General features: G+C 43.1%; 1 pseudogene; it reads left to right on the forward strand.

The window, feature by feature from the left end:
* Nucleotides 1-11,556: 11,556 nt before the first annotated feature.
* LOC147448331 (uncharacterized) lies at nt 11,557-12,318 on the forward strand (annotated as a pseudogene).
* The last annotated feature ends 415 nt before the right edge of the window (nt 12,319-12,733 follow it).

Below are 12,733 nucleotides of genomic sequence, written 5' to 3' on the forward strand. Positions count from 1 at the left end.
CTGAGCTCTGATACCAGTTGAAGGAGTACGAGCGGAACTGCGACGCGAGAGAGAGAGAGAGAGTGCGAGAAGAAGAGCACGACGATATGGTGATATCGCTCTACTGTAATGTGTAGAGCATAGTGAGTTCTTATTAGGTTTTTACAAAAGAATATGTGTACATACCTGGCGGCCCGCCCACTTACCTGGGCGACCACATTGGGCTTTATACCCCAACACCTTCAAGCCATCACTTTTTAATCATTTTACATAATCAAATCAAGTATTAATAGCTTTGTGACTTTTTCATCTTGGTTATAAATTGTATACAATAAGTATTAAAAAAAAAGTGAGAGACAATAATACGACACAAAATGACATGGCAGAAAGAGAGAGATCATAAGATATGGCCAACAAACCCAAGTTGATTACAAGTACGTTGTACCAAAGGTGCTTTCATCAACTTCTTCCATGTCTGAACATTCTGAAGCCCCCTACCATTGTGACTCACTGTCACTTTGTACCTCAGCAACAACTGCCTCATGCATTTGCTTTATATACAAAGCAATGTTCAGCTGCTCTCAACTCAATGTTGGTTAGACATGCAAAAATATCATATTACAAAACACATATACTAGAGTCTCGGCTTGTTCTGGCTTTAATCTATTTCTCTTTTTATTGTGTAGGAAGTCAAATGTAAACCAATTTCGCTCACAACTACCACTTGAAGCAGCAACAAATGATACTTTGACAGGTACTTGTTGCAATTCTATCTTTTCTCCACCATATTCTTTCCACCAAATAGGTGCACTAACTTTTTTGATGGCATAGTTAACACGTTGATGAAATGCATCTTTCCCCTCTTTCAACGCTAAGAGTTGCATGCAGATAGCTTTGAAACCATGCATGGCTTGTGAATTGGAGGATTGCTCAATGGACTTGAATTTTGGATCCAAAGCAAATGTTGCGTTGTGTAATGGCGTGTGCATTTGCGTCCAACCTAATTTTCTTCTCTTTAAGTGTGAAAAAACTCCAACATAGAAAGAGCACAGCTCTAATTTTTATTTTGATTAAAAAATAGTCAATTCAAAAATTAAAGACAAAAAAAACTCTGCTACGAATTATAAAGTTGAAATTTGATTATATCATTAAAATTAAATTTAAAAAATAAGTTCTAAATATTAATTTCTTCTGTTTTTAAAAAAATTTATCTTATAGAGGAGAAGAGGATTACTTTTTTCAAATAGCTCAATATTTCATTGTGTGAAGTGTTGGTGAAGGGCACCGGTGGTTACATATATATACTAAGCACTTCGATCAAAGAAAATCTTTGGTCAAAGTACAGAGAAATAATACGGAGGGCTGAATTCATTGACATGTCACCATACAATACGACTGTTTTATACTCCCTAGCATTTTATATGGTCATTAAACGCGTATAATACATTTAACATTTAACATATAATGCAACTTAGATCCAATGTATCTATCCCTATGATCATCATGCTATCTGTGAGTCCTTTGATCACCATCCCTCTGGTTACTATCCCTTCTATATTCATTATATGTCCTAGTCTCTTTGTCTTTCATACCTTGTCTCATGTTGATCATGTCTTCCATGATCTCCATTTGTGAGTCCTTTGATCAATATCCCTCTGGTTACTATCCATTCCATATTCATTATATATCCTAGTCTCTTCGTCTTTCATTCCTTGTCTCATGTAGATCATGTCTTCCATGATCTCCATTATTGCGTCAATCATGTTTACTACAATCTCCATCATCGTCTCTTCCACAACAAGCCCATTGAAAGAGTTGCACGATCATGAGGGAAGGGATAAGAGGGTGGAGGAACACAAGGAGCAGCATCATGTGAGAGAATGTGGGAAAGTTAGACTCAAGAGCAGGGTCCATGGAGGCTCCTTGGCAAGAAGCAAGGTGGCCCTATGAGCTATATAGCTCACATCAACACGGAACATCCATCGTTCTTCACCGAACCACAAGCCTGCTGATCATGAGAGAGTTGTTGTAGCAAAGATTTCATGTAGCCTCATCCGCTTGCAATTGACCATTCTATCTCTTGATATTCATCAAGGCCACTGTCAAGCACCAACTCTCATTTGCACTCTTCCACACACGTATACACACATCTAGAGTGACCCTAATTCTACCATCGTGTTGAGTATCGTATTCAATTCTTCAAAATGTGTACTCCTATTTTTTAAAAATTATATATATTAAAATGGGGAGAGAGAGAAAAGAGAAGAGAAAGCTGTGTATTCACTATAAGAGGTTATTCATATTAGCGACGCTCAAAAAAAAATTCCCGGCGTCGCTATGAGCGTCGCAAATTTACTTGTAAATTTGCGACGCTCATAGCGACGCCGGCTGGGCTAAAAAAATAACAGAGAGCGCCCAAAAACTCAGATCTCAGATCTGAGTTTTTCGGCGCCCTCAAGCAAGGAGCAGGTAACGCTCTCCCTCTCTCTCTCTCTCTCTCTCTCTCTCTCTTTCTTCTCCACACACACACACACACACACACACACACACACACACACGAGGAGAGGAAGGAGAGCCAGGTATGCTCCTTCCCTCTCCTCACTCTCATGTTCCCTTCCCCTCTTTCTCTCTCCCTCTCTCTCTCTCTCTCTCTCTCACACACACACACACACACACACACATAGTGTTTTTGTGAGAGAGAGAGAGAGAGAGAGAGAGAGAGAGAGAGAGAGAAAGAGTACAAACATAAACAAAAACGCACACACACATACATAAACAAAGAATGCACACACATTGAGAGAGGAAAAGAGAGAGAGCATGCATAAACAAAAAACGCACACATTGAGAGAGGAAAAGAGAGAGAAAACATGCATAAACAAAAAAACGCACACACATTGAGAGAGAAAAAGAGAGAAACTAATTTAACGTCGTAGGAAACTAATTAAAATTAAAAGACCTAAAGATCTAGCCGACGAGAACTCAAGACCTATTATTCAAGAGGGAAATGGCATAACCAATCTATCATACTTAGCATGGGTGATAGAAAGGTTATACCATTTATCTCTTTTTATTGGCACACACATCCACACACGCACACACACACAAGAAGAAGAGAGTTATAACGTCGTAGGAAACTATGCTAAAAGACGTTAAAGATTAGGTTAGATGTAGACTTACGTTAAATTAGATTTAGGTTTATTTAAATTAGATTAGATTTATGTTTATTTTTAGTTAGATTTACGTTTATTTACGCTAGATTTAGATTTACGTTATATTAGATTAGATTTAGGTCTCCATAGACTGCGATGCCTGCATGAAGCGGGTGAAGAAAGCCCTCAATGGAATATAGGGTATTGCTGCCTTCACTCATGGTGGGCTCCGTAGATCCAAAAGTACTGGTGAAATGTCTTCAGAAGATAGGGAAGAAGGTGGATCTTCACGGCGGCAAGAGTCACTACATCCCCGACAATGACCATCTAGACAACCTCTAGTCATTCAACAGCAACTTCAAAGTTAGTAACAAGAGCAAGAACGGTCCAAAGGGCCAATTGCTGTCGTCAGATGTGGATGGAGATGAGGCAGCGTCACCGCTGGAAGTTAACTCTCACATCTTTAGTGATGAGAATGCCAACTCTTGCCGAGTTATGTGAAAAATTATGTGTTAAATCAGTTTTAAGGTTCTTATAATCCCTGTTAGTTTAGTTCTTTGTTTTTAATATAACATAATTTACGTTAGATTTAGATTTATGTTATATTAGATTAAACTTAGGTTTATTTAGGTTTACCCACACACACACACACACACACACACACACAAGAAGAAGAGAGTTTTAACGTCGTAGGAAACTATCCCAAAAGACGTTAAAGATTAGGTTAGATGTAGACTTACGTTAAATTAGATTTAGGTTTATTTTTAGTTAGATTTACGTTTATTTAGATTTATGCTTATTTACGTTAGATCGAGTCCACGCAAGAATTACTTACGGTTTAGGGTTTAGAGTTAGACGAACAGTGAAAAGATCTACTGTGAAAAGATGTTAAGATGTTGTGAAGTGCTACAGTTAGAGAAGAGGCAAAGGGGTTTTGTCCACTACATGCAGTATCATGTAGACGTGGGTCTGTAGATTTCTTGTACCCACAAATATAGGTATTGACCAATAAAGAAGAGATTATAACCCGGTGGTTCTGATCTCCGTGCACCTCTAGACCGAGGTGTGCGGGGATTGGACATGACTAGAGAATGTGAGGTAGAGAGAGAGAGAGAGAGAGAGAGAGAGAGAGAGAGAGAGAGAGAGAGAGAGAGAGAGAGATAAGACGAAGAATGCCAATAGAATATTAAATTTGTTGTCCAGGTTATAAGATTTTTATCCTCATTATGAGTAGTGACGAGGATGTGGGACCGTCCAACCGAAACACCTATCTCTCAACGAGGGTCTTATGTCCTTGTAATCAATGCAAGAATGCTGTGCGACGGACAAGACGTGTTTCTTTGCAGCACGTTCGCGAATTTGGCGAGTTCGATCCATCTATTATAGATCGAGTTGTTTCCAATTATAACTCGTCGGACTCTGACGCTGGCCAACAAGCAGCAATCTTGCAACCCAATAGACGTGTTCGCAGGCGCTTTGGTCAAGCAGCATATGTGAGGCCACAAGATGTAGCCTCTGACAGCTCGGGGGATGATCATGCACAACACATTCCCAACAAGGCAATGTTTGAGCCCGAGATTGATGAAATGATCGAAACGATCATGGATTCAGAAAGGCTTATCTATGATGATATGAAAAGTGAAGCCGATACGCCATTGTATAATGGAGCACGTATGTCTAGATTGAAAGCACTCCTGGTTCTTCTCAACATGCAGGCAAAGTTTGGATGGAGTGACACTAGCGTCACAGTGCTTTTCAGGTGATCTATTACAATTAGTTTACTTTAATAAAACTCTAAATGTATAATGATCTGATAGATTTTTACACGACTGTATCGTATTTTTATGTTGTGTAGATTGCTTAAAGAGCACATACTACCAGCTGACAATGTGATGCCAAATTCCCGAGATGAAGCAAGAAAGATTTTGCGAAACTTGGGGATGGATTACAATTCTATCCACGCTTGTCCTAATGACTGCATTCTTTTCAGAGGGGAATACATAGACATGGAGAAGTGTCCGAAATGTGATTCCGAAAGATATCGAGTAGATCTCCACGGGACAAAAATTCCACAAAAGGTTTTTCGACATTTTCCTCTGCTTCCTCGCATCAAGCATTTCTTCGAATGTAAGTCCATGGCCGCCCTAGCATCATGGCATGAGGAGAATAAATCTTCGGATGGTGTGCTACGAATTCCTGCAGATTGTGCAGCCTGGAAACATATAGATGGAACATGGTCGGATTTTGCCAGGGAAGCTCGAAATTTGCGCTTAGGCCTGGCTATGGATGGCCTAAATCCATTTGGTCAAAGATCAACATCTTACAGTGTATGGCCCGTTGTCATCGTCAACTACAACATTCCCCCGTGGTTGACTACGAAGAAGGGGCACCTATGGCTAAGCTTGATTGTGCCAGGGCGATATAAAGTGGAGAATATGGATGTGTATCTTCGTCCACTATTGGAAGAGCTACAACAATTGTGGATTGGCATAGAGGTGGTGGATATGAGCCGACACACAAGACGACGGAATGCTTTGATCAGAGGCATTCTAATGTGGACCATGCATGACTATCTCGGGCTAACAGAATGCTCAGGTGATCTATTGACACTCCTCACTCAGACACTGTAAATCTTGTTTTTTCCCATAGTTGATCTATTATCATGTGTATACATGCAGGGCGTCAAACAAGCGGATACAGAGCATGTGTCACATGTGGACCTAGACTGAATGCACGTAGGGCGCCCTCACTGAAGAAGCAAATCTACGAAGGTCATCAAGCGTATCTTCCAGAGAATCATGTGTTACGCGACGGCTTTTTGGGAAGAGAGCCACCAAGGATGTCTGCACAAGCATGGTTAGAGCAGAAGGAGATGTGCGATGACGGATTGCCTCCAGGGATGAAGAGACTATATCTATGGTACGAGTTACCATACTGGCCCCGACTCATGATCAATCACTTGCTCGATCCAATGCACATATTCAAGAATGTGGGTAATCTACTATGGGACCATCTGACCGGCAAGAAAGATACTTTGGGAGCCAGAGTTGACCTTAGAAATGTGGATCGTATGGAGCAATATTGGCTGCAAACAGTGTCTGATGGTCGATAAAACTCCCTAAAGCACCATGGATTTTCACAGGAGCCCAAGAACGCAAAGTAAAAGAGACCATTCGATCTTTGCGGACCCCCACTGGCGTAATGCACTCGCTTCGAACGTGTTTTACTAAAGAAGGAAAGCTTACCGGTTTGAAGTCACACGATTGGCATAAAATGTGTCAGGTACGTTCATAGTGGACTTTAATATCATTGCATAAAATGTGGACTTTAATATCATTGCTGCACATACTTTACAGTTTATTTTACCGGTTGCCATTGAGGGATGTTTGTCTCTCGACATCCGTAACACAATCTACAAACTTGCAAAGCTGGTGCAATGGATCTCACAGAAGGAGATCAACGTAGACTCCATACCATTCGCCAAACTAAATGCTGCAGAGCTTGTGTGCATGTTTGAGAAACATTTTCCTACTACCATGCTAACCATTCAGGTGCATCTTCTTGTTCACATAGTTGATGAGGTGGAAATAGCTGGCACAGTTCATTCCAGATGGATGTTCTTCTTAGAACGTTTCATGAAAACGCTTAAGGGATATGTGCGTCAAAAGGCACGTCCGGAGGGTATCATGGCAGAATGTTGGTTGGTATCAGAGTCCCTAGTGTACATTGGAGAGTGGCTAGACGGATTTGATAAAGCCCGGGACACGCTATGGCGAACCATAGATGATGAGTGCATATCTGGGATTTTCATGTGCAATCTCGGTGTTGAGAAGAAGATGACGGAAGATCTAGAGGCTAAAATCAACCGATTTTGCATGCTTCACAATCCAGTGATGGAAAAGTAGATTTCACAATATGAGGATGCAAAGCAAGAGCGACAAAGGGCACGAATCGAGTGGAGACGGGGAAGACGACCACCGATGCACTATCCGACGGTTCTGGAGAGCCTACCAACATTCATGAGCTTAAGATGGTTGCACAACCAATTGAAAAGCGCACAATAATGCGGTGACGAAGTGACTGAGGAAGAGTGGGAGTACTCTCGGGGTTGCGCGACCAAGGTAAGTTTGCAATGTATGACTAGCTAGTGACTTTATTTCTAAACGTTTGAACGGCCACTCATAATCTTTGTTCGTTGTAGTATAAGTCATACACAGCAGCATGGTGTAAAGGTCGACATTTTAGGGTGGAACGGATCGACAAAAAGCGTTTTACTCAAGATTGTGGAATCATGGCAAAATTTGAACAGTCTAGTCGATGACGTTCCTCTGATGCAGATCCTGTGGTGGCGGAACTCACTTACTTCGGCACGCTACAAGAGATTTTGAGGATCGATTACAGAGGATTTTTTGTCGACTTGTTCGACGTGTAATGGTTCAAGATAATCATGGAGGGTCGCAACGCTACTGTGCGTAGAGGAGATTCTGGTTTTCTCGAGGTGGATTCTACTAAGAAATGGACTGACCTAAGAGACACTTTCGTACTACCCGAGCATTGTGAACAAGTAAGTATGTAAATAGTTAACATCCCCCTTTTACAAGTTACGTGCTTGAAAGCTCTCATGTAAGTTATGTGGCTCTGGCAGGTAATATTTCATCCTACAAAGTCTACATCAAACTGGTGGTACGTCATAGAGGTAGCCCCTCGTAGTGCAAGGACGTATGAAGGCTACCATGTGCCAATCACAACAGCATCAATGGAGGAGATCAGAGAAGATGCTCAATCAGAAGCCGCTGCGGTGGTGCCAGACGAGCATCAAGATGCTACTACTCTATATGGGGTGCATGCAGAGGAGCTACAAAATGAAACAGAGGATATGTGTTTAAACGGAGAGCTCTATATAGATATAGGAAGTTATGCTGAGTTATGCGAGGATGAGAGAGAGATCTCTTAAAGCCACAAATATTGTATTTGAACAATTTTGCTCCGTGTTGTAAAAGCTCTGGCTCTCTAAGTACCTTCCATGGTGTATAACGCTCTTTTCTACTCGCGCTCACATCTTTTGATTGAAAATTCTGAGTTTTCGACTTGCCTCTTCTATCACTCAATTCATTGCGTCATTGTATTTATATGCGTCATTACGTCATTGTATTTAATGGTCTTTGCGTCATTGTCTACTCTATTCATTCAATATTAAGTTTAAATATTCGTGTGTTTAATGCAGGTATGGATGATGAGGAGTTTCTTTCTTCTTTGTCACCGCAGCAGAGACAGTGGTATGTGGAGCGTCATCGCTCTGGCGCATCATCACGCGTTCCTACTCCATCCGCATCTCCCTCTCTTTCGGAGCATTCGGCGTGCTCCGAAGCTTCGGTGTCAACGAGACGATCTTCACACTCGTCTAGACACCGGCGCTCTAGTGGTGGCGGTGGCGGTTGTTGTGGGGATTCCGCCGCCGTTGCCTCCACACCGCCTCGTGTTCGACGAGGCTCTTTACCCTCCCCTTCTTTGCCCGCCCCCACACCAGCCACAGCATCGCCATCTACGCCAGGTTTTGCGCGGCTGACTATTCCTAGCAGCTACACACCTCTACCTACTCCGCCAGGAGCCACCCCACTCGACACTCCTCGCTTCGGGGCCCAGATGCCGGTGGAGACACCTAACGTCCGTACCCCCATCGACACGCCGCTAGAGACCCCTGCCGGGACACCCAGGTTCACGCGTCACCGGCCAGAGGGCTTGCCTTACTCCGTCGACTTCAGCGGCGACATCATCATGGATGATGACGGCAAGAAGGTGATCTCGCGCATGCGTGGTCTTTGCTCTCAGCTGTTTAGACACTACATACTAAACAAATGGAGTGAAGTACCAAGTGATTTAAAAAACAGAGTCATCAGCATACTTCATGATGATTTTCCTGTTCCAACACGGGATCAGCGCTTCAATGAAGACCTGATGAAGATTCGAATGCGCGAATACTGCAAACACAAGCGTTCCGAAGTGCAAAAAGCAATCAAGCATGGGTGGAACAGGCCAGATGGGCTGGCCAAAGAAGATTGGAAGAATGCGAAGAAAGCACCGCGCGAGAATCTCGACAAGTGGAAGCAACAAAAGGATGCAGCCAGAGCGCGAGTAGAGGCAGGGAGCTCGCACCACTTGGGGAGCGGTGGATGGGCATCATTTGAGGCCGATTTTGTAAGTGTTTTTGCATTGCTCTTTATGTTCGATAGTTTAGGGTTTATGAGTTTTTTAATTCTAACATAATGAAATCTTTGTATGTTTTGACAGTGGTCGATGACAGGACGTGATCCCACACCGTACGAGCGCGAGTACGCAGGCAGGAAGGGCTTAAACGCCCTGATGGACATTCTCAGTTCTCGCGGCGACATGGTTAGTATTAGGGTTTACTCTTTTCTATTTTTTGTATTGTTTTATAAATGTCGTTATATGTTTATACTTACTGAAAGCTGCCTTATTGTCTTTTTTTGCAAAATCCGACAGATACGCCGCTTGGACGCGATGAGACGTCTGACTAGACGACATCAGTTTAGCCGTAGCTAGATAGCATTAGTTTAGGGTTTCTCATAGCTTATGTATCATGAGACAGATTTTATACATCTTTTTGAACCATGTATATTATTACATTTGTCACCGCAGTTCATTTTGCCAATCAATTCTTTATGCCTATGATGTTGTACAATTGTCATTATTACATTTGCCAATCAATTCATTTTGCCTATGATGTGTACAATTGTCAATTTTACGCTTGTCAATTTTGCAAACAATGCGTCTTGTGGGTGACTATTTTGGGTCTATTATCTACCCTTGCACTTTTTTTAAAAAGTGAATCAAGTACAATATGCTTGATGGGTGGCAGGGCATTCAATGCTCTGTCACCAAAAAAAATTTCTCTCGGGCGTCGCTATAACCGTCGCTATTTATGGCTTTGTAGCGTCTCTATGAGCGTCGCTATAGACTTCTGTGTAAACGTCGCTATAATCGTCGCTATGAGCATCGCTATGAGCATCGCTATATAGCGTCTCTATATAACGACGCCTATAGCGTCGCATATAGCGACGCTCTTGTAGCAACGCTATTAGCGACGGTTTTAGTGACGCGGGGGGTTATAAAAACCCAGTGTATTTCCGTCGCTAACAGCGTCACAAGAGCACACAACCTCTTGTAGTGATTTCTTACAATTCTACACTCTTGGGATAGTTTCCTACGACGCTAAAATTCTCTTCTTCTTCTTATTCTTCTTCTATATATCAATCAAACCCACCTCTAGTAATGGTGCTCCAACCTCCCCTTCTCTTTGATTCTCTAGCCTCGTCTAGCTGCATGCTCTATGGACACCTTTTTGCTCTATGGACACTCTCTTAAATCAGTCATGCAGGAAACACTAAAGATCCATATTTAGAGAAGTTAAGAGGGCGTAGGACAAAGCCATTTCTTCAGTAGGTGGATGAACATCTCTTGTGACTGAAAGGGCTATCTGCACACGCACATGCATGAGAGAGAGGGGGGGGCATCAAAGAAGGGCCAAACCTGGCATCCTTTGAGGGTATTTTGGTAGTATTGGCCAGTTGCGGCCGCAATTGAAGGGTAGGGAAGCTGTTGCATGCCACTCTAGCAATGAAATTGAGGTCGTGGTTGCATGCCCTGCATGGAAATGCAAACACACGTCTTTACTCCTCATTTTTAAGTATATAGAATATAGATATAGATGTTATAAGTTCATGTCCTCTCTCTTTCTTTTTTATTCCTACGACGTTAAATGTCCTTTTTTCTTGTGTTTGGGTGTGCAAATAAGAAGAGGGGAACCCTTTCTATCAACTAAATGTGGTAGATAAGTTATATGGGTTCACTACAAAGTAATATACATAGTAAAGATAGGTCTTGAGTGCAAGACGCTTCCTTGGAGCTTTGAGGTCTCTTGGAAGTTGGAAATCGGGATTGTTCCTAAAAATCTCTCTCTCTCTCTCTCTCTCTCTCTCTCTCTCTCTGCGAGTCTCCTGCGCTTTGAAGAAACCCTAGCTCTCTTTGTGTGTCCCTCCCAGGATTAAGGGCGGCCTGTGGAGGGGCGTTAAGCTCACGAGCTCGCCTCCCGTCTGCAGTACAGCAAGCTCCGCTCTCCCACACTCTGCGAGGACATGCGGGTCTCTCTCTCTCTCTCTCTCTCTCTCTCTCTCTCTCTCTCTCTCTCTCTCTCTCTCTCTCTCTCTCTCTCTCTCTCTCTGCACCATTGCCGTTGCCGCGTCGACTGTCTGCACCATTGCCGCGTCGACTGGCATCACAGAGGTAGTCTTTTGCGAGGGAAGCTTTGCCTGCCATCGATTCGATTTTTCAACATTGATTGGCTCTGCTGGCCTCAAAAGCCTCGAGCTCTAACATCAACCAGATTCACACCACAAGAAGCCACAATCACATGAGCATGGCTACTAGGGCTTCGTCCCGCAACAAACTTACCTTCGCCGGGGTTGTGGCAACGCCCCCAAAGCTAGACAGCACTATCCGCCTCCAAAATGAAGTTGAAAGGCTCCGCAAGGAGAACGACAAGCTGAAACAAAGAATTGTTGCCATTGAGCTTCGGCTCACCACAATGGAGAAAGACGAGAAAGAAGAGATCGAGCAGATGGAAGCCAAGCTCAAGAAAACGAAGGTAGATGTAGAAACCACCCTCACATAGGCTGTCAAGAATCACGTGCAAGAGGTCATCTCTAACAAAGTTGAAGCCCGTGTGGTTTCTACGCTACGCGAACGACAAAGGCAAGATGACATCACCCTCAATGTCCGCATCGGCGGGCTTCCAAGCGGCTGGAAAGGGGAGGGGGACATCGAATTTGGTAAGGCACTTCCTCTAATTCAAGCGGCACTCCCCATGATACAATGGGATGAAGAGGCAATCACCGTAGTTACACACGAGTATCGAACCAACCATGCCATCCTCACTCTCAAGACTAAATCGGATCGAATCACACTCCTTCAACAATCAAGGCTTCTCCAAGACACTAAATTTTGGTTTGTGGAAGATCTTACACCCGCTCAACTCAAACAAAAAAAAGTAGAACTTCAAAAGGTACGAGAAGCACGTGCAGCAGGAAAATGGGCAGTGTACCGAGGAGGTAAAGCCATCATCCAGGAGTTTCGAACTCCTAAACCAGCCTCCCTCCCACTTGCTCCCTCTTAGGTTTTTTCTTGTTCTCTTTTCTTGTTTATCCCCCGTTGGACCCTCAGTCCTTAACTGAGATGTATATGACAACCCTATCCATTGTAATGTTTTGTTTTTTTTTGGTCCCATAGGTCATATATGACCTCCGTGGATGATAATATAATCTATCTCTCTCTCTCTCTCTCTCTCTCTCTCTCTCTCTCTCTCTCTCTCTCTCTCTCTCTCTCTCTCTCTCTCTCTCTCTCTCTCTCTCTCTCTCTCTCTCTCCCCCCCATTTAAAACGCAACAACCAACTAGCTACTGCGGCTCCCCAACTTTCAATGTATGCACAACATTATTACCCTAGCTCTTATTAACAAAGTCGGAGTCTAGAGGTATGTGTTGGGTTTTAAAGATCCACGCATAAAAGTGTGCCGCATTGTATGTCACATGA

Source organism: Adiantum capillus-veneris, chromosome 11 (genome assembly GCF_014529385.1).
Source record: "Adiantum capillus-veneris isolate H3 chromosome 11, ASM1452938v2, whole genome shotgun sequence".
Taxonomy (NCBI): domain Eukaryota; kingdom Viridiplantae; phylum Streptophyta; class Polypodiopsida; order Polypodiales; family Pteridaceae; genus Adiantum; species Adiantum capillus-veneris.